This window comes from Triticum aestivum, chromosome 2D (assembly GCF_018294505.1).
Source record: "Triticum aestivum cultivar Chinese Spring chromosome 2D, IWGSC CS RefSeq v2.1, whole genome shotgun sequence".
Taxonomy (NCBI): domain Eukaryota; kingdom Viridiplantae; phylum Streptophyta; class Magnoliopsida; order Poales; family Poaceae; genus Triticum; species Triticum aestivum.
In genome coordinates, this window is record NC_057799.1 from 451047572 (window position 1) to 451067005 (window position 19434).

A 19434-nucleotide genomic window follows, 5' to 3' on the forward strand; every position below is an offset into this window, starting at 1 on the left:
TCGCTACATAATACTTGAGAATATTCTTTGGCTCCCCTTGTGTCGAATCAATAAATTTGGGTTGAATACTCTACCCTCGAAAACTGTTGCGATCCCCTATACTTGTGGGTTATCAGTGCTATCCTTGGAGTCATTTCATTTTGTTTTGCTTCCTGTTTGAATAAAATATTAAGATCTAAAATTCTTAAATGCGAGAGAGTCTTCACATAGCTACTTAATTATTTGACTACTCATTGATCTTCACTTATATCTTTTTGGAGTAGTTTGTCATTTACTCGTGCGCTTCACTTATATACTATGAGTAAATGGTTGAATGAATTGAATATCATAAATCTGCAATTATATATGTTTCATATGCTTATCCCATGGGGAGTAATGACTTCACATATAAGAAGTATAGGTGGTAAATTTATTGAAAGTTAGCAAACATTGTATTGGTCACTTGAACAATTCATGAAAGAATATTGAAGGAAGAGAGATTTCACATATAAATATACTATCTTGGACATCTTCTATGATTGTGAGCCCCATTAATTATTTTCAAATCTGAGCAAATTAGTTGAAGTTGGACAAGGAAGACAACATAATGAGTTATGCTTGGGTATATTTGTATAGAAGTTATATTGTTATGGATCCTCCAACATGTGGTGCTTGCTATTTAGAATGTTTTGCTAGCCTAAATTTCTGTACTAAGCGAGAATACTGCTTGTGCATCCAAATTCCTTGAACCAGGTCTCTTCCATGAGTGTCCACCATATCTACCTATATGCGGTATTTACCTATCGTCCCAAGTAAATTTTCCTGTGCCAAACTCTAAACCTTCAAATAATAATCTGTTTTGTATGCCCGAATCACTCATGTGGTGACTAGGGGCTGTTAGTATCTTCCATGATATGTGGGTTATTCTCACGATGGGTGGACTCCGCTCATCATTCACGAGAGAGTGGCTGGTAATTGGGATGCCCAGTCCTATGATCAAAAGATCAAAAACAAAATCGCAAATAATTAAACAAAACTCCCCCAGGTTTGTTGATAGTTGGACAGTACCCGTTGTTTCGGACCAGCCATGGAACGTGCTTGTTGGTGGAGGGGGAGTAAAATCTTTACCTTTCTGTTTGGAAACCGCCTATAATGTATCTAGTATGGAAGATATTGGGAACTCTTGGTTGTTATGTTGACAATGAAAGCATACCTCTCAAAATTATTTTCATCTCTGTTTTAAAAGCTTTGAGCTCTGGCACCTGCACAAATCCCTGCTTCCCTCTGCAAAGGGCCTATCTTTTACTTTTATGCAAGAGTCAGTAGTATTCCTTATCATTCCAACCTACTCTTTAATTGGCAAGCATCATGTGATGGGGAAAGATCTAAGCATATATGGCCATTCAAATATATTTGATCATGAATTATTATTGTTGAAAATTATCTATATGAAAATAAGTTGGGAGGCGAAACATTAAGCCCCTATCTTTCTCTGTGTTCGATGGATGCTATTTGTTCTAAAAATATGCTTTGAGTGGTAGCAATCATGGAAGACTATATGATAGTCGAGTATGTGAGATTTGCTAAATCAAACCTCTTACATAGACCCTTCCTGAAAATAAGATGAATTCAATTGTTTGATGACTAAGCACATAGTTTGTTAGTTTTCAAGAAAGTTTATGATCTATGCTTTAACATGTGAATAGCTTGTTACTTGATCATGAGAAGCTTTATGATATGAGCTACTGTTAGGATATATAATGATGCTAGAAAAAGTGATTGGAATTATCATTGATCAAACTTGTGCACTTGATAGCATTCCACATCAAAAAAATTTGTTTTTATCATTTACCTACTCGAGGACGAGCAGGAATTAAGCTTGGGGATGCTTCATACGTCTCCAACGTATCTACAATTCTTTATTGTTCCACGCTATTATATTATCTATCTTGGATGTTTTATATGCATTTATATGCTATTTTATATGATTTTTGGGACTAACCTATTAACCTACGACCCAGTGCCAGTTTCTATTTTTCCTTGTTTTTGAGTTTCGCAGAAAAGGAATATCAAACGGAGTCCAAATAAGCTGAAAATTTATGGTAAATTTTTATGGACCAGAAGAAGCCCCCAAAGCAAAAGAGTTGGGCCAGAAGAGCCACGAGGCCTCCACAAGGGTGGAGGGCGCACCCTCCCCCCTAGGCGCGCCCTCCGTCCTTGTCGTTGGCTCATGGACCCCCCCTGACTTGTTCTCGACGCCAAAAATTCCTATAAATATAGAAACCCCCAGAAATAAACCTAGATCGAGAGTTCCACCACCACAAGCCTCTATAGCCACCAAAAACTAATCGGGACCCTATTCCGGCACACTGCCAGAGGGGGAAACCATCACCGGTGGCCATGTTCATCATCCCGGCGCTCTCCCTGACAAGGAAGGAGTAGTTCACCCTCGGGGCTGAAGGTATGTACCAGTAGCTATGTGTTTGATCTCTCTCTCTCTCTCTCTCTCTCTCTCTCTCTCTCGTGTTCTTGATTTGGCACGATCTTGATGTACCATGAGCTTTGCTATTATAGTTGGATCTTATGATGTTTCTCCCCCTCTACCTTCTTGTAATGGATTGAGTTTTCCCTTTGAAGTTATCTTATCAGATTGAGTCTTTAAGGATTTGATAACACTTGATGTATGTCTTGCATGTGCTTATCTGTGGTGACAATGGGATATTCATGTCATCCCCTTGATGTATGTTTTGGTGATCAACTTGTGGGTTCTGTGACCTTGTGAACTTATGCATAGGGGCTAGCACACGTTTTCGTCTTGACTCTCCGGTAGAAACTTTGGGGTACTGATAACCCACAAGTAGAGGGGATCGCAATAGTTTTCGAGGGTAGAGTATTCAACCCAAATTTATAGGTTCGACACAAGGGGAGCTAAAGAATATTTGATGGTATTAGCTGCTGAGTTGTCAATTCAACCAGACATGGAGATTAATTATCTGCAGCAAAGTGATCAGTAGCAAAGTAGTTTGATAGTTTTGATAATAGTGACAGTGGCAACAGTAACAGTAACAGTGATAACAGTATTTTTGTAGCAAGTGTAACAGTGATGATAGCAGTAGTAACTTAGCAGAAACAATATAAGATAAATTCGTAGGCATTGGATCGGTGACTTGTTGGATGATATTTATCATGTGACAGATATAACCTAGGGCGATACGGCACTAGCTCCAGTTCATCGATATAATGTAGGCATGTATTCTGTAAATAGTCATACATGCTTTATTAAAAGAACTTGCAGGACATCTTTTGTCCTACCCTCCCATGGCAGTGGGGTCCATATTGGAAACTAAGGGATATTAAGGCCTCCTTTTAATAGAGAACCGGAACAAAGCATTAACACATAGCGAATACATGAACTCCTCAAACTACGGTCATCACCGGGAGTGGGCCCGATTGTTGTCACTCCGGGGTTGCCGGATCATAACCGTAGTAGGTGACTATAACTTGCAACATCGGATCTAAAACATGGATCTAATGATGAATTCATAAACAGTTCAGATCTGAGTTCATGGCACCCGGGCCCAAAGTGACAAGCATTAAGCATAGCAAAGTCATAGGAACATCAATCTAAGAACATAGTGGATATTAGGGATCAAGCCCTAACAAAACTAACTCGATTACATGATGAATCTCATCCAACTCCTCACCAGCGAGCCTACAAAGGAAGTACTCACTCCCAGTGAGGAGCATCATGGAATTGGCGATGGAGATGGGTTGGTGATGACGAAGAACGAAGATCGCCCTCTCCGGAGCCCCAAACGGACTCCAGATCTGCCCTCTCGAGGAAGAACAGGGCTTGGCGGCGGCTCCCTCTCGTGGATCGCGATAATTCTTTCTCCCTGGTTTTTTCTGGAAATATGTGATTTTATAGTATCAGGGGGTCGTCAGCGGGGCCACCAGGTGGGTACAACCCACCTGGGTGTGCCAGGAGAGGGGGGGGCGCGCCCTGGTGGGTTGTGCCCAACCAGGGGCCCCTCTCCGGTGGGTCTTGGCTCCAGAAATTCTTATTATTGATATAAAAAATCCTCGCAAAGTTTCGTTCCATTCCGAGAACTTTTATTCCTGCACAAAAACAACACCATGGTAGTTCTGCAGAAAACAATGTCAATCCGGGGTTAGTTTCATTCAAATCATGCAAATTAGTGTCCAAAACAAGAGGAAAAGCGTGAGAAAAAGTAGATACGTTGGAGACATATCAACTCCCCCAAGCTTAAACCTTTGCTTGTCCTCAAGCAATTCAGTTGATAAACTGAAAGTGAGAAAGAAAAACTTTTACAAACTCTTTTGCTCTTGTTTGCATAAATAAGCTTAAACAGCACGCATGTTTTCAGCCAACATTATAACTAACCATGTCGACAATAACTCTTAAAGATTATAATGACTCATATCGATGACATAATCAGCTAGCGAGCAATAATAAGATATCTCAAACAGCAACACGTTGTCAAAACAACCATGATATAATATGACAATAATGGTATCTCGCTAGCCCTTTCTGAGACCGCAAAACATAAATGCAGAGCACCTCCAAAGTTCAAGCAGCGACTAAACATTGTAATTCATGGTAGAAAAGATCCAGTCATGATGCACCCAACATGAGCTATACATAATGCATAAATCATGACGGCTGTGCTCTACTCAGTTTATGGCGCTTGTTTTTAGAAGGTGATGACACAACTTAAAAGTAAATAGAAAGTCCCTTCGCAGAGGGAAGCAGTGATTTGCACAGGTGCTAGAGCTCAGTTTTTAAAACAGAGATAAATGATATTTTGAGACATGCACCCTTCTTATTCACTTCACGACCATCAGTTATCAACATCTTCCATGCTAAGCACGCTAGTGGCGGTTCCCAAGCGATAAAAGTAAAGGTTTTGACTCCATTGGGAGTTTTTGTTTGATATTTCAGAGATGAACTCTTTTTCATGTTTGCAGTTTGGGACTGGGCATCCCTATTACCGCCCTTTCTCGTGCGATGGCGACTGAATAAACACTCGACCTGAGAATGACCCGCTTAGCATGGAAGATACCGACCACCTCCTGTCGTTCCATGAACGATCCAGGCACACAAAAAGGATAATTTTTTAGAAGTTTTTAGAGGTGGCACATGCAAATTTACTTAGGACGACAGGGTAAGACCGCATATAGGTAGGTATGGTGGACTCATCTGGAATAACTTTGGTTTCAAGGTTTTTGATGTACAAGCAGAATCCCCACTTACTACAGGCGAAGGCTAGCAACTAAGATTGAGAAGCGGCCAGCTAGAGAGCAACAACGATCATAACCATGCATTATGCATAAGTAACATTGGACACTAGCATGAGCAGTATATAAACACCATGAACATAAATATCATAGAGGCTATGTTGGTTTTGATTCAACTACATGCATGAACATGTGCCAAGTCAAGCCACTCGAACATTCAGAGGAGGATACCATATCATCATACTACATCACAATCATTTTAACGCTATGTTGATATCCAAGATAAATCATTATCAACTCCCAGCTACTTATGCATGGCATGAGAAACTATAATCTCTAATTGTCATTGCAAACATGTTTAATCATAATGGGCTGAATCATGGATACTAGGTTAAACATATTTACACAAACAGAACAAGTCGAGTTCATACCAGTTTCTCTGCCACGGCCAGTTCATCAAATGTCGTCATTATTGCCTTTCACTTGCACGACCGAATGATATAAAAACAATAATAATAATAGTGCAAGAGTGCCGTGGACTAAGCTGGAATCTGCAAAACATTTTATTCAACAAGAGAAGACAAGGTAAAATGGGCTCTCCATTAGTTTAACATTTATTCATATGAGAGCCACTCAACATTTTCGTCGTGGTCTTCTCCTTGGTAAGACTCGAATAAAAAGAAAAGAAATTCAGAGAAACACACTAAAATATTTTTGGAGTTTTTGGTTTTCTTCAACAAGCAGATAAAAAGCAAAAATGAGAAAAACTATTTACACGGGAAAGCTCCCACCAAGCAAAAGAAGAACAAGGAAATATTTTTGGATTCTTTTTAGAACTACTACTAAGCATGCACGGAAAGTAAATTACTACAACTAATTTTTTTGGTTTTTCTAAAGTTTTTCAAACACACAAGAAGAAAGGAAGAAAATAAATCTAAGCATGGATGGTACAATGAAAAAGTGTGAACACCAACAAATAGAATGATATGTAGACATAAATGTAATGTCGGTGAGAAACACGTACTCCCCCAAGCTTAGGCTTTTGGCCTAACTTGGCAGTCGATCAGTAGTCTGGAGGGAGCTTGGTACGACACACCTCTGCATCGAGAAAAACTATTTACCTCCGTGAGATGCCTCGGCACGCCATGCCGCTACCACTGCTGCGTTATGAGCTCGGGCCTCGCTCTCAAGAACAAAATATCTTCCCTTGTTGTTGTAGTCAAAAAGAGTAGGGGCATGCAAATATGTGTCCACAATAGATGATTGGTTAAAAATCAGATTATAAGTGAAGTCATGAATCTTTCCTTTAAGGATTTTATGCTCTTTTAAAGCATCAAAATCTAAATACCGAGTGGGTAAGATAGGATCAAAGGGCAAAGGTGAAACACCCAGCCCTCGTGCTAGACGTGTGGCATAAATTCCACCATAGAACCAGCCACTTTTGGCGTTATGCTGAAGTCTACGTGCCACAATCACTCCAAGGTTATAATTCCTTTCACCAGTGAGAGCGGTGTGAGGCTCAAGTCTGGCGCATAAAGTATGCTACAGTATTGCTTGACTACTATGCATTTCCCGTTAAATAAAGCAAAATACTGAATTGCGGGAAAGTGAATGCTCTTTATTCTTCCTTGTCTCACTCCCCTATTTTCACCGTAACAAAGGCTAGTCAAGAAAGATTCATACTCAACCGTTGGTGGCTGATGTCTACTACGCAACTTTATTCTTGTAGACACGTGTTGGGCCTCCAAGCGCAGAGTTTTATAGGACAGTAGCAATTTTCCCTCAAGTGGATGACCTAAGGTTTATCAATCTCTGGGAGGTGTAGGATGAAGATGGTCTCTCTCAGATGACCCTGCAACCAAATACAAGAAATCTCTTGTGTCCCCAACACACCCAATACAATGGCAAATTGTATAGGTGCACTAGTTCGGCGAAGAGATGGTGATACAAGTGTAATATTGATGGTAGAAATATATTTTTATAATTTGAACAGATAAAAACAGCAAGGTAGAAAATAGTAAACGGGCAGAAAAACGGTATTGCAATGCTTAAAAATGAGGCCTAGGGTCCATACTTTCTCTAGTGCAATCTCTCAACAGTGCTAACATAGTTGGATCATATGATTATCCATCAAAGTGTAATAAAGAATCACTCCCGAGTTCCTATTAGCGGAGAACAAAAGATAGAAATTGTTTGTAGGGTACGAAACCAACTAAAAGCTATTCTTTCCGTTCGATCTATCCTAGAGTTCGTACTAGAATAACGCAAGCTATTCTTTCCGATCGATCTAATCAAGAGTTCGTACTAAGATAACACCAACGCAAATTCATATTCATAATACTCAATCCACACAAATAACTACAAAAAGACCCCAAAGTTTCCGTTGGAGAAAAACATGCATCAACCCCTATGCATAGATTACCCCAATATCACCGCGGGAATCCGCGAGTTGAATGCCATAACATATACCAAGTGAATCGATAAGATACCCCAATTGTCACCTCAAGTATTCATACCGCAAGACATATATCATGTGTTTTCTCATCTCTGAATATTCAATCCGACAAGACAAAACTTCAAAGGGTAAAGATTCAATTCATCATAACAAGAGTATAGAGGGTAGAAACATCATATGATCCGACTATATTAACAAAACACATGATAGAAATCACGAGAGAGAGAGAGAGATTAAACACATAGATACTGGTACAAACCCTCAGCCACGAGGGTGGACTACTCCCTCCTCATCGTGGTGGCCGCCGGGATGATGAAGATGGCCATCGGAGATGATTCCCCCCTCGGGCAGAGTGCCAGAACAGGTCTAGATTGGTTTTCGATGGCTACAGAGCCTTGCGGGGGCGGAACTTCTAATCTAGGTTAACCCTGATGGGTTTCGGAATATTTGAGAATTTATAGTGCAAAGAGGGGGTGCGGGAGGCCACCGAGGTGGGCACAACCCACCTGGGCGTGCCAGGGGGGCCTGGTGCGCCATGGTGGGTTGTGCTCCCCTCGGGGCATCCCCCAGGTGCTGCTCTGGCCCAATGGATGTCTTCTGACTCATAAAAAATCCCCTTGGAGTTTTGTTGCGTTTGGACTGCGTTTGATATTGATTTCCTGCGATTTAAAAAACAAGCAAAAACTGCAACTGGCACTGGGTCAATAGGTTAGTCCCAAAAAATGATATAAAGTTGCTATAAAATGATTGTAAAACATCCAAGAATGATAAAATAACAGCATGAATACTTCATAAATTATAGATACATTGGAGACGTATCAGCATCCCCAAGCTTAATTCCTACTCGTCCTCAAGTAGGTAAATGATAAAATAAAAAATTTATGAAGTGTGAATGCTAGCAAAGTGCATAAGTTTGATCAATGATAATTTCAATCACTTTTCCTAGCATCATAACAACAATTCTTTCTTATAAAACTTCTCATGTTATAGTGGCAACCAAATCATATGTTAAGGTTCAAACAATGAACTCTCTTGAAACTCGACAACCTATGTTCTTAGTCACCAAGAAATTGCAATTCAACTTATTCAACAAAGTTTAAGTAAGAGCTCCACGTACTCAACTATCATATAGTCTTCTATGATTGCTAACACTCAGCTCATACACATGAGCAAACCTTTTAAACCAGACACATAGAAAGATAGGGGCTTATTGTTTTGCCTCCCAACGTATTCACCTCAAGGGTGATGTCAACAATAATAACTCATGCTACCCATATTCAACTGGACATATGTGCCTAGATCTTTCCTCACCACATGATGCTTGCCAAAAGAGAAAAATAAAAAGGAATAGAGAATAACTTTGACTCTTTGCATAAAAATAAATACTAAAAATTAAAAGATAGGCCCTTCACAGAGGGAAGCAGAGGTTGCCATGCACTTATTTGTTTGTATGCTCAATCCCTTAGTGCAAAAGAACGTCACTTTATATTGCCCCTTATGATAGCAACCTTTATTATGCAGTCCGTCGCTTTTATTGCTTTGCCATCATAAGTTTGTACAACGCTCAATTTTCTCTTACACTAAATGATCTAACACTTTTAGAAGCAATTTTTATTGCCTTATTGCACCGATGACAACTTACTTGAAGGATCTTGCTCAATCCTTAGGTAGGTATGGTGGACTATTGAAAATAAGATTTGGGTTTAAGGGTTTTTGGATGCACAAGTAGTATCTCTACTTGGTGCGGAATTTTTGGCTAGCAAAGATGGGGGGCAAGCACCACATGTTGAAGGATCTATGACAATATGACTTCTATGTGAATATGAGCAAACATAAATCATTACGTTGTCTTCCTTGTCCAACGTCAACAATTTTGGCATATAATATTTTGATGGGGGCTCACAATCACAAAAGATTTCTAGGATGGTGTATTTGCATGTGAAAGTTCTCTTCCTTATACTAATTATTCGTGAATTGCTTGTATGACCAATATTGCGATTGTCAATCCTCAAAAGATTTCACTTTCTAAACCCAATGTGAAGCTACCACTAGGCATGATATGATTTCAACTTCACAATATTCAATTCATTCAACAATTTTACTCATAGGATATAAGTGAAGCACAAGAGTAAATGACAAACTACTCCAAAAAGATATAAGTGAAGATCATGCGAGTAGTTAAATAAATAGGTAGCTATTTGAGGACTCTCTCTAATATAAAATCTAAGTAATTTATTAAAACAACAAGCAAAACAAAACAAAATAACATTTCAAGGATAGCACACATCATGTGAAGAAGCAAAAACTTAGGCTCAACCGATACTAACCGATAAATGTTGAAGAAGAAAGGTGGGATGCCTACCGGGGCATCCCCAAGCTTAGATGCTTGAGACTTCTTGAAATATTATCTTGGGGTGCCTTGGGCATCCCCAAGCTTGAGCTTTTGTGTCTCCTTAATTCTTCTCATATCACGGTTGTCCTAAATCTCAAAAGCTTCATCCACACAAAACTCAACAAGAACTCGTGAGATAAGTTAGTATAAACCAATGCAAAAACCTTATCATACTCTACTGTAGCAAATCACTAAAATTATTATTCAACATTGCATACTAAATGCCTCTGCATATTTTATACTCCTATCCACAAATAGAATCATTAAACAAGCAAACATATGAAAACATAACAACAATCTGCCAAAACAGTACAGTCTGTAAAGAATGCAAGAGTATCAATACTTATTCAACTCCAAACATTATGAAATTCTACCACACTGTAGAAAATTTATCAGGGCTTATTATGCAGAAAGTTTCCACATTTTATCACACTCTGACTTTTCTAGGGAATTTTTGCAACATCGATAAACTTTCTGTTTTGAAACAACAACATGTAGACTTGTAAAATAAGCATGGTAAGGCTATCCTTGAAATTTTTATTGAAATAAAAGATGCAAAACATTATTTTAAATAACAGCAAGAAAATCCTAACAAAATAAAATGACGCTCCAAGCAAAACACATATCATGTGACGAATGAAAACATAGCTCCGAGTGGGGTTACCGATAATGTTGGAGACGAAAGAGGGGATGCCTTCCGGGGCATCCCCAAGCTTGGTTGCTTGGATATTCCTTGGATATTAACTTGGGGTGCCTTGGGCATCCCCAAGCTTAGGTTCTTGTCACTCCTTATTCTCCTCATATCGATATCTCACCCAAAACTTGAAAACTTCAATCACACAAAACTTAACGGAACTTTGTGAGATAGGTTAGTATGATAAAGAGCAAACCATTTCACTTTTGGTACTGTCAAAGACAAGATTCATAATTGTTCTCACATAATTCCTACTGTAGCATATCATTTCCACAATTTACATTGAGCAATATAAGCCATAGAAACTAGAAAGGAAGCAAACTATGCACTGAAAACAGAATCTGTCAAAAACAGAATAGTCTGTAATGATCTGGATAATTACCATACTTATGCTACTCCAAAAATTATGAAACAAATTGGACCACGTGAAATTTTTATATTAAGCTTATGCAAAAATAATCAACTCAAAAGAACTCTTCTGTTAAAAATGGGACTTATTTTCGTGAGCGCAAGAGTTTCTATTTTTCAGCAGGGTCAAATCAACTATCACCCAGCTTGATTCCAAAGGCTTTACTTGGCACTTTATTGAAACAAAAGAAATAAAACATGATCAATATAGTAGCATAATCATGTGAACACACAAAAACAGTAAGTAAAAGTGTTGGGTTGCCTCCCAACAAGCGCTTTTCTTTAATGCCTTTTAGCTAGGCACGATGATTTCAATGATGCTCGCATAAAAGATAAGTATTGAAACATAGAGAGAACATCATGCATCGTAAGTTCCTCTCCCATAATAATTTTCAGTAGCATCATGAATAGATTCATAAATATAACCATTACATAAAGCATTCTTTTCATGATCCATAAGCATAGAAAATTTATTACTCTCTATGGCATACATGTCATCATAATAATCATCATAGAAAGCAACTTTATTGCCATAGTCAATTGAAACCTCTTCCAAAATAGTGGATGTATCGCTAAATAAATTCATAAATTCTCCTAATCCACTTTCATCAAAATTGTAATAAGGTGCAACACTCTCCAAAATAGTGGGATCACTACTACCTAGAGTTGACACTCTTCCAAAGCCACTTTTATCAATGTAATCATCATAAATGGGAGGCATGCTATCATCAAAATAACTTTGATCAATCAAAGTAGGGGGACTAAAAAGATCATCTTCATTAAACATAGCCTCCCCAAGCTTGGGACAAACATTAATTTCAGCAAGTAAATTCTCAAACATGTCATTCTCATCAAACATAGCATCCCAAGCTTGTGGCTTGGCATATCATAAGCATAATCACTCTCATAATTAATAGTATGAATAGCACCAACGGTATAACAAATCATCATAATTTCCCAAGTTGGTGCCAAAAAGATTTCCAATATTATAAGAAGTATCATTATCTTCCCAATCATAATCATCACAACAAGCAATAGGCATAACAAAATCATCATCAAGTGTATCATCTTCCAAAATTATTTTTGACTCATTTTCATGAGGCACAACAATAATAGGATCAACGTTATTTGGGAGAGATACCTTTTTACCTCTTTTCTTTCTTCTTTTCTTCTTCTTCACCACATCACGTGTGGGTTTAATTGATCTTTTCAAGCTTCTTATTGATGAGATTGGTTGGATAGGAAGCTCCTCCTTGTTACCTGATTCATCATAATAAACACTAGGAGGGTATTGGGAAATATTTTCCATTTCATTAGTGCTCTCTTCATATTCCATTTGTTTTCTTGACTTTAGATAATTGGCAATATAAGGATTATCAATGCAATTTACCGCACAAAACATATAAATTTCCTCTAGATCAAAATCAAGAAGTCTATTGAGATTAAATTTTGGAATACCCTCAGTTATACGTTTTATTTCTTCATACCCCAAAAGAAGACTAAGCTCTTTATGATGCTCAAGGGTAATCAAGTTATCACAATTTTTGGACACTATTTGATCATGAAAGAATTTGCATTGGAGATTTAAATGACCATGTTCATTGCAAAGTTCACAAGGATGGCAAAAAAAATACATCTTTCAGCACAATCATCTAGCCTCTCTTGCCACTTTGTTTTTTCTAAATATTTATGCTCCTTACAAAATCTATCTTCCCTTTTTGGTGTGCAAAGGCACTCCCAATTCACTCCGTAAAAAGTGACATGCTTATAAGAAACATTTTTGTCATGACTTGTGCAATCATCATTAGCATTTTGGGTATTCAAAGAATTTATACTAACAACATTGCAATCATGCTCATCATTCCAATATTTTGTGCCAAGAATTTTATTGAATTCTTCTTCTAACAATTGAGCACAATTTTCTGAACCATCATTTTCAAGAAAGATATTATAAAGATGATCAATAATATGATGCAAACTCAATTCCATTTTTAGTTTTCTTTTCTAAACCAAACTAGTGATAAACAAGAAACTAAAAGATTCGATTGCAATATCTAAAGATATACCTTCAAGCACTCACCTCCCCGGCAAAGGCGCCCGAATAAAGATTGATGTCTACTATGCAACTTTATTCTTGTAGACTCGTGTTGGGCCTCCAAGCGCAGAGTTTTGTAGGACAGTAGCAATTTTCCCTCAAGTGGATGACCTAAGGATTATCAATCCGTGGGAGGTGTAGGATGAAGATGGTCTCTCTCAGAAGAGCCTCCAACCAAATACAAGAAATCTCTTGTGTCCCCAACACACCCAATACAATGGCAAATTGTATAGGTGCACTAGTTCGGCGAAGAGATGGTGATACAAGTGTAATATTGATGGTAGAAATATACTTTTATAATCTGAATAAATAAAAACAGCAAGGTAGCAAATAGTAAATGGGCACGAAAACAGTATTGCATTGCTTAAAAATGAGGCCTAGGGTCCGTACTTGTAACATCCCAAATTTTCAATTTGGAATGTTATACATTACATCATCATTGCATAGCATATTTTATTGCATTTTGGCAAATCCTCGAAAATCCTAAGCAACTCAAGGACCCTCAGAGAGAGTTGGGAATTTTTCCCGGTTTTCACATTTGATTTTTATCAAATAATAAAACGAGGATTTTTGGTCTTAAATTATTTTTCTCTCCGAAAAATATTTCATATTAAAATAAATGAGAGCAGAAAATATGACTTCTCCAAAATAATTGAAATATTGGAGGAAAAATATTAAAATTAAATATTGGATTTTATTCGGGTTTTATTTGCAATTTTAAATGCATTAGAAAAATTGCACGTTTTCAAAACTGCATTTTGGGCCAAGAAAATGTTCATCTTGTTCTAATTATTTTAATTAGACGGTGAAAATTTGTTTTAGCATTTTTGGATTTTTATTTATTTTTCTATGAATTTTTTTATATTTGGCGATATTATTAAAAAAAACGCCGAGGGCGCCGACTGGGCCGAAGCCCAGCCGACGGCCCAGCTGCTCCGCGCCCGTCTCCCTCTCGGGCACGACAGCGCCGCCGCCCGCCGCCTTGCCCCCTCCCCCACGGCACCTCCCCTCCTTTTATACCCCAGCCCCGCCGCCCTCTCCTCACCCCGTCTCCGCCCCGACCCGAAGCCGCCGGAGCCGACGCCGCCGCCCGAGGAGCTCGCCGCCCCGACGCCGTACGCCGCCGCCCTCGTCGCCCTTCGACGCCCGCAGCCCCGCCGCCCCTCGCCGCCCTCGCCTGACCCGCCGGAGCCCCGTCCCGAGCCTCGCCGGAGGTTAGCCGGAGCCGCCGCCGTTCGCCATCCGGTTTTTAAAAAAAACCACCCTGGTTTATTTTTTTCGAAACCCTAGTTTTTCTATATAGATCGGTTTATTTCTTTTCGGTTTATTTAATTAGTGAACGTTCACCGACCCGTTCGTTTTAACGTACGTGTTCGTCGGTTAGACGCTGTTAACGAACGTCCGTCCGTTTAACTGTCCGTCAGTTTTCTTTTTCGTCGGATTTTCCGCGATTATTTCAGATCGCGATTTCTGATCAGATTTTCATTTTCGTTTATCTTTTCGCTCGTTTATCGGAATCAGGCGATTCAAGCGCCTAGAGTTTCGTCTCGAAATTCTCTTTCCGTTTAACCCACTCAAACAAGTTTTTGCTACTGTAAAATTTGACCTAGATCCAGATTAGTAAACGAAGCTTGTTTCTTTCGCCGTTTGACTTTCGTTGCTTCGTTCGATTTGATTCTTTTTGCAAACCAGAGTTCTTAAGTTGAACTTTCTGGTTAGATCATTATTTGAGTTTTACCTATGCATTTGATGAGTGCTTATTGTATGCTTGTTTGTTTGCGATAGAGTACCCGGAGTGCGCCGCTTGCTACTTCGAATCGCTAAGTTTCACGGATCATCAGCAAGGCAAGTAACACGTTGATCATACCTCTTTTACTACCCAGTTTTGTTGCATTAGACCAACCCTCAAACATTGCATGGTTAGGATCTAATTAAATTGTGGGTATTGGGATGTAGTTGAGGTAGTACCTATTACCTGTTTATTATCAAACCCTTGGGAGTTACTTCTACGTTTGCTTATATCGCTATGCTATGCTAGTAGACGTGGATTGGGTTTGAGAGATATTCACGACAATGTGAGATTGTTAATTAATGGTTTACTTAAGGTGGCAACTAAAACTCACATCTGGGTGGATTGAGGCACCTGGAGAACCCAGTGTTGCCTGTTTTTCTAAGGACCACCACCCAGGCTCAAAGGGATCATAAGATTATTCATGCTAGAAACTTCCGTGTGCAGCCACAAGCTATTATGGGCTCTAGCATAGTTGAGTAGGTTACATGATCTCTTGAAGAGGTGGGCTAGCAGATGTAGGGGAAAGTAGGTGTAACTGTCCACCCGGAGTAAAGAGTTATTGTTTCTGAAAGACTGTGTCTCGGTCATCCGTTTCTCAAACATCATGTAGTGCGAGAATCAAGCGGAGGCGATCGAGTCTTGTGGGGAAAAGTGCACAAACCTCTGCAGAGTGTACAAACTAATCATGGTTAGCCGTGTCCCCGGTTATGGACATCTTGAGTATCTAGTACTTGGATTATCATGTGAATCTCATCACCATGTTACTTTAATTAAATTTGTTGGGTTAATGATGATACTTAATTGGGATTGAGATGCTGTCAACCATCTCAATGTTTAACAACCACCATGATAGTTAAACAAAATTTATTCCTTTGCAGTAGGGAAAATTTGGCTTTTCGCAAAACTGTAACCATAGAGCCTTCTACCAGCCAAATATGCATGTAGTATAGCATTATTATGTCCATTACTCTCTATGTGTTACATTGCCAGCATATTCCATGTGCTGACCCGTTTTCAGGCTGCAACGTTTTATGTTGCAGACTTTTCAGACGACGAGTAAGGTGCCTTAGGTCGTGGTCTTATACTCAGTGATGCCGTTGGAGTTGATGGACTCACTTATCTTCCAAGTCTTCCGCTGTTATCGTATTAGATGGCTTAAGCCATATTTATCATACTTTGAGATACTCGATGTAATAAGTGTGTGATTGCTACTCTGTTATAAATCCTCCATTTGTACTGTGCGTGTCAGCATTACTGATCCAGGGATGACACTGATGCACAGCAGCACAGACTGTTTGAAGTCTGGTCGCTACAGTACTTTCTCTAGTGCAATCTCTCAACAGTGCTAACATAGTTGGATCATATGATTATCCCTCAAAGTGTAATAAAGAATCACTTCCGAGTTCCTATTAGCGGAGAACAAAAGATAGAAATTGTTTGTAAGGTATGAAACCAAATCAAAGCTATTCTTTCCGTTCGATCTATCCTAGAGTTCGTACTAGAATAACGCAAGCTATTCTTTCCGATCGATCTAATCAAGAGTTCATACTAAGATAACACCAAAGCAAATTCATATTCATAATGCTCAATCCACACAAAGAACAACAAAGAGACCCCGAAGTTTTCGTCGAAGAAAAACGTGCATCAACCCCTATGCATAGATTACCCCAATATCACCGCGGGAATCCGCGAGTTGAATGCCATAACATATATCAAGTGAATCAATAAGATGCCCCAATTGTCACCACAAGTATTCATACCGCAAAACATATATCATGTGTTCTTATCTCTGAATGTTCAATCTGACAAGAGAAAACTTCAAAAGGTAAAGGACCAATTCATCATAACAAGAGTATAGAGGGTAGAAACATCATATGATCCGACTATATTAACAAAGCCCATGATAGAAATCACGAGAGAGAGAGAGATTAAACACATAGCTACTGGTACAAACACTCAGCCCCGAGGGTGGACTACTCCCTCCTCATCGTGGTGGCCGCCGCGATGACGAAGATGGCCACCGGAGATGATTCCCCCCTCCGGCAGAGTGCTAGAATAGGTCTAGATTGGTTTTCGGTGGCAACAGAGCCTTGCGGCGGCGGAACTTCTGATCTAGGTTAACCCCGATGGGTTTCGGAATATTTGAGAATTTATAGTGCAAAGAGGGGGTGCGGGAGGCCACCAAGGTGGGCACAACCCACTTGGTCACGCAAGGGGGGGCCGGCGCGCCTGGTGGGTGTCACGACCGGTCTTTCAATAAAATAATTATTGAGAGACCAATCCCTTTTACGGACCAGTATGGAAGAATTCCTTCTCACTGGTAGACAATATCTTGGTCACAGAAGAAAAATACCAGGAGTACTGAATATAATACAAGGTTGAGCGGAGACTGCCCAACAATTTATTGCATGCACGCCGATAAAACAAGACGGCGGATAGGGTGGCATAACTACTAACTCATGATAATAACGGTGGTGGAAATATCACCGCGAAGCGAGTGATATGACTCCTGAAGACTACAGCTCTTCGAGCGTCGGAGTGAGGCTCGAGGAGACTTATTGCGGGTGGCGGAAGCGTATATAATACAAGTGACCAATATCCGGGATCGCGCAGGACTGACTGGGACTCCTCTAGGCGTCGGACGCGCTATCAAACTCTTCATCCAAGAGATCGCCTTCGTCAACATCTGGCCAAATCAACAAGCCAGGTGAGTACTATGAAAGTACTCGCAAGACAGTTCGGACATAAGATATAACAAATGTAAACATGAAGCGTATGAACAAATTAACCAGTGCGTTCAGACATAGAGATAGTACATACTGGGTGCCAAAGGAGGGTCTGAATGACTCCTCGAGAGGAAACTGCAAGAATAGTAATACTGGTGCCAAACGAGTGTCTGAATGACTCCTCGAGAGGAAACTGCAAGAATAGTAATACTGGTGCCAAACGAGTGTCTGAATGACTCCTCGAGAGGAAACTGCAAGAATAGTAATACTGGTGCCAAACGAGTGTCTGAATGACTCCTCGAGAGGAAACTGCAAGAATAATAATGCCACAGTCGGGCGTCGGGGCGACACCACATAAAGGGCATATAACAGAAAATAAAGGCAGTGCGTGCCACAGTCGGACGTCTGAGCGACATCACATAAAGGGCTTATATTTAAAGCAAGAAACAAAACACGCCACAGTCGGACGTCTGCGCGACGTCACATAAAGGGCTTATATTGTAGCTCAATAATTCAGTAGCTCGAGATTATAAATTATTACAAGTACGAGACAATTATAAGGTTAGTCCATCCACAGTAATAATAATTAAACTGGGTTTACCACTTGAGCTTGTTCACCGGGGACAAGTTTTCCACGCGAATAGATATGGATATACTGATTACACTACTTGATCATGGATACGATGACTTGGAAGAATTTGACTCTGCAGAGTTTGTACTTAACCACATCCAACGGATTTCAGTAGTCACGGGGACTAGTTCCATTTACGGTGTTTTGGAAGAAATATGTCTAACCAGTACACACCCATTCAACATTCCGAAGCCAGGGATCACCCTCGGCAACGTTCAAGAAAATCCTTGAGACGGGGAGGCTACAACCTCGCGTAGCATGGGATCAAATTTCTATACGCGCGCTCTAAGGGGGTGCCCCCCCTCTCGGTCCCAACCGAAAAAACCCATGCCCCCTGACCGGATGACTGGCTTTAATCCTGGGCCAAGGAACCATCATCCCGGCCCCTCTGTTTGGTGTGTACACCGAAAGAGGTTACCAACTTACTAAACTGCATCCTGGCAAATGAATCATGTGGCAGCACGGAGGGGAAAAGAACGATAACGTGACTCCGTCCACGTTAACGTCGGAATTCGTCGGATGATGCAAGGCTGGTATGCTACAACAGTACCACCTTGCTGCCCTTCATGTCACCACATGATTAGGCCATCTCTCACCAGAGATCATCGCGACTTTGGAAAAAAGCGGGTAGTTGCCTCACAAGCAACGAGGTACTCACTGACACTCATATGCCACGCACAAACTGTCACGCAAACATGCAAAACACCTATCATATCCAAGGTTCAAACATGCTTGCCTGGTTCGGAGAAGTCGGAGTCTAGCTCGGCGAAGTTCGCGGCTCCGTCACCTCTTCCGGAACCTACGGCATAACGAAAACGGGCACTAACGTGAAAACCAATGCGTGCATAAAAATTTCTCCAAAAATTTTCCAAGTAAATCCCATAAAAAACTAGACAAAATTTTAAGACTGTCAGAAAAAGAATCACTCAAAAATCCCTTTTTATTAAAAAGTTATAAAGGTTTCTGTCCAGGGACTCATCTGTAATGAAACAGAAAAGTTCCA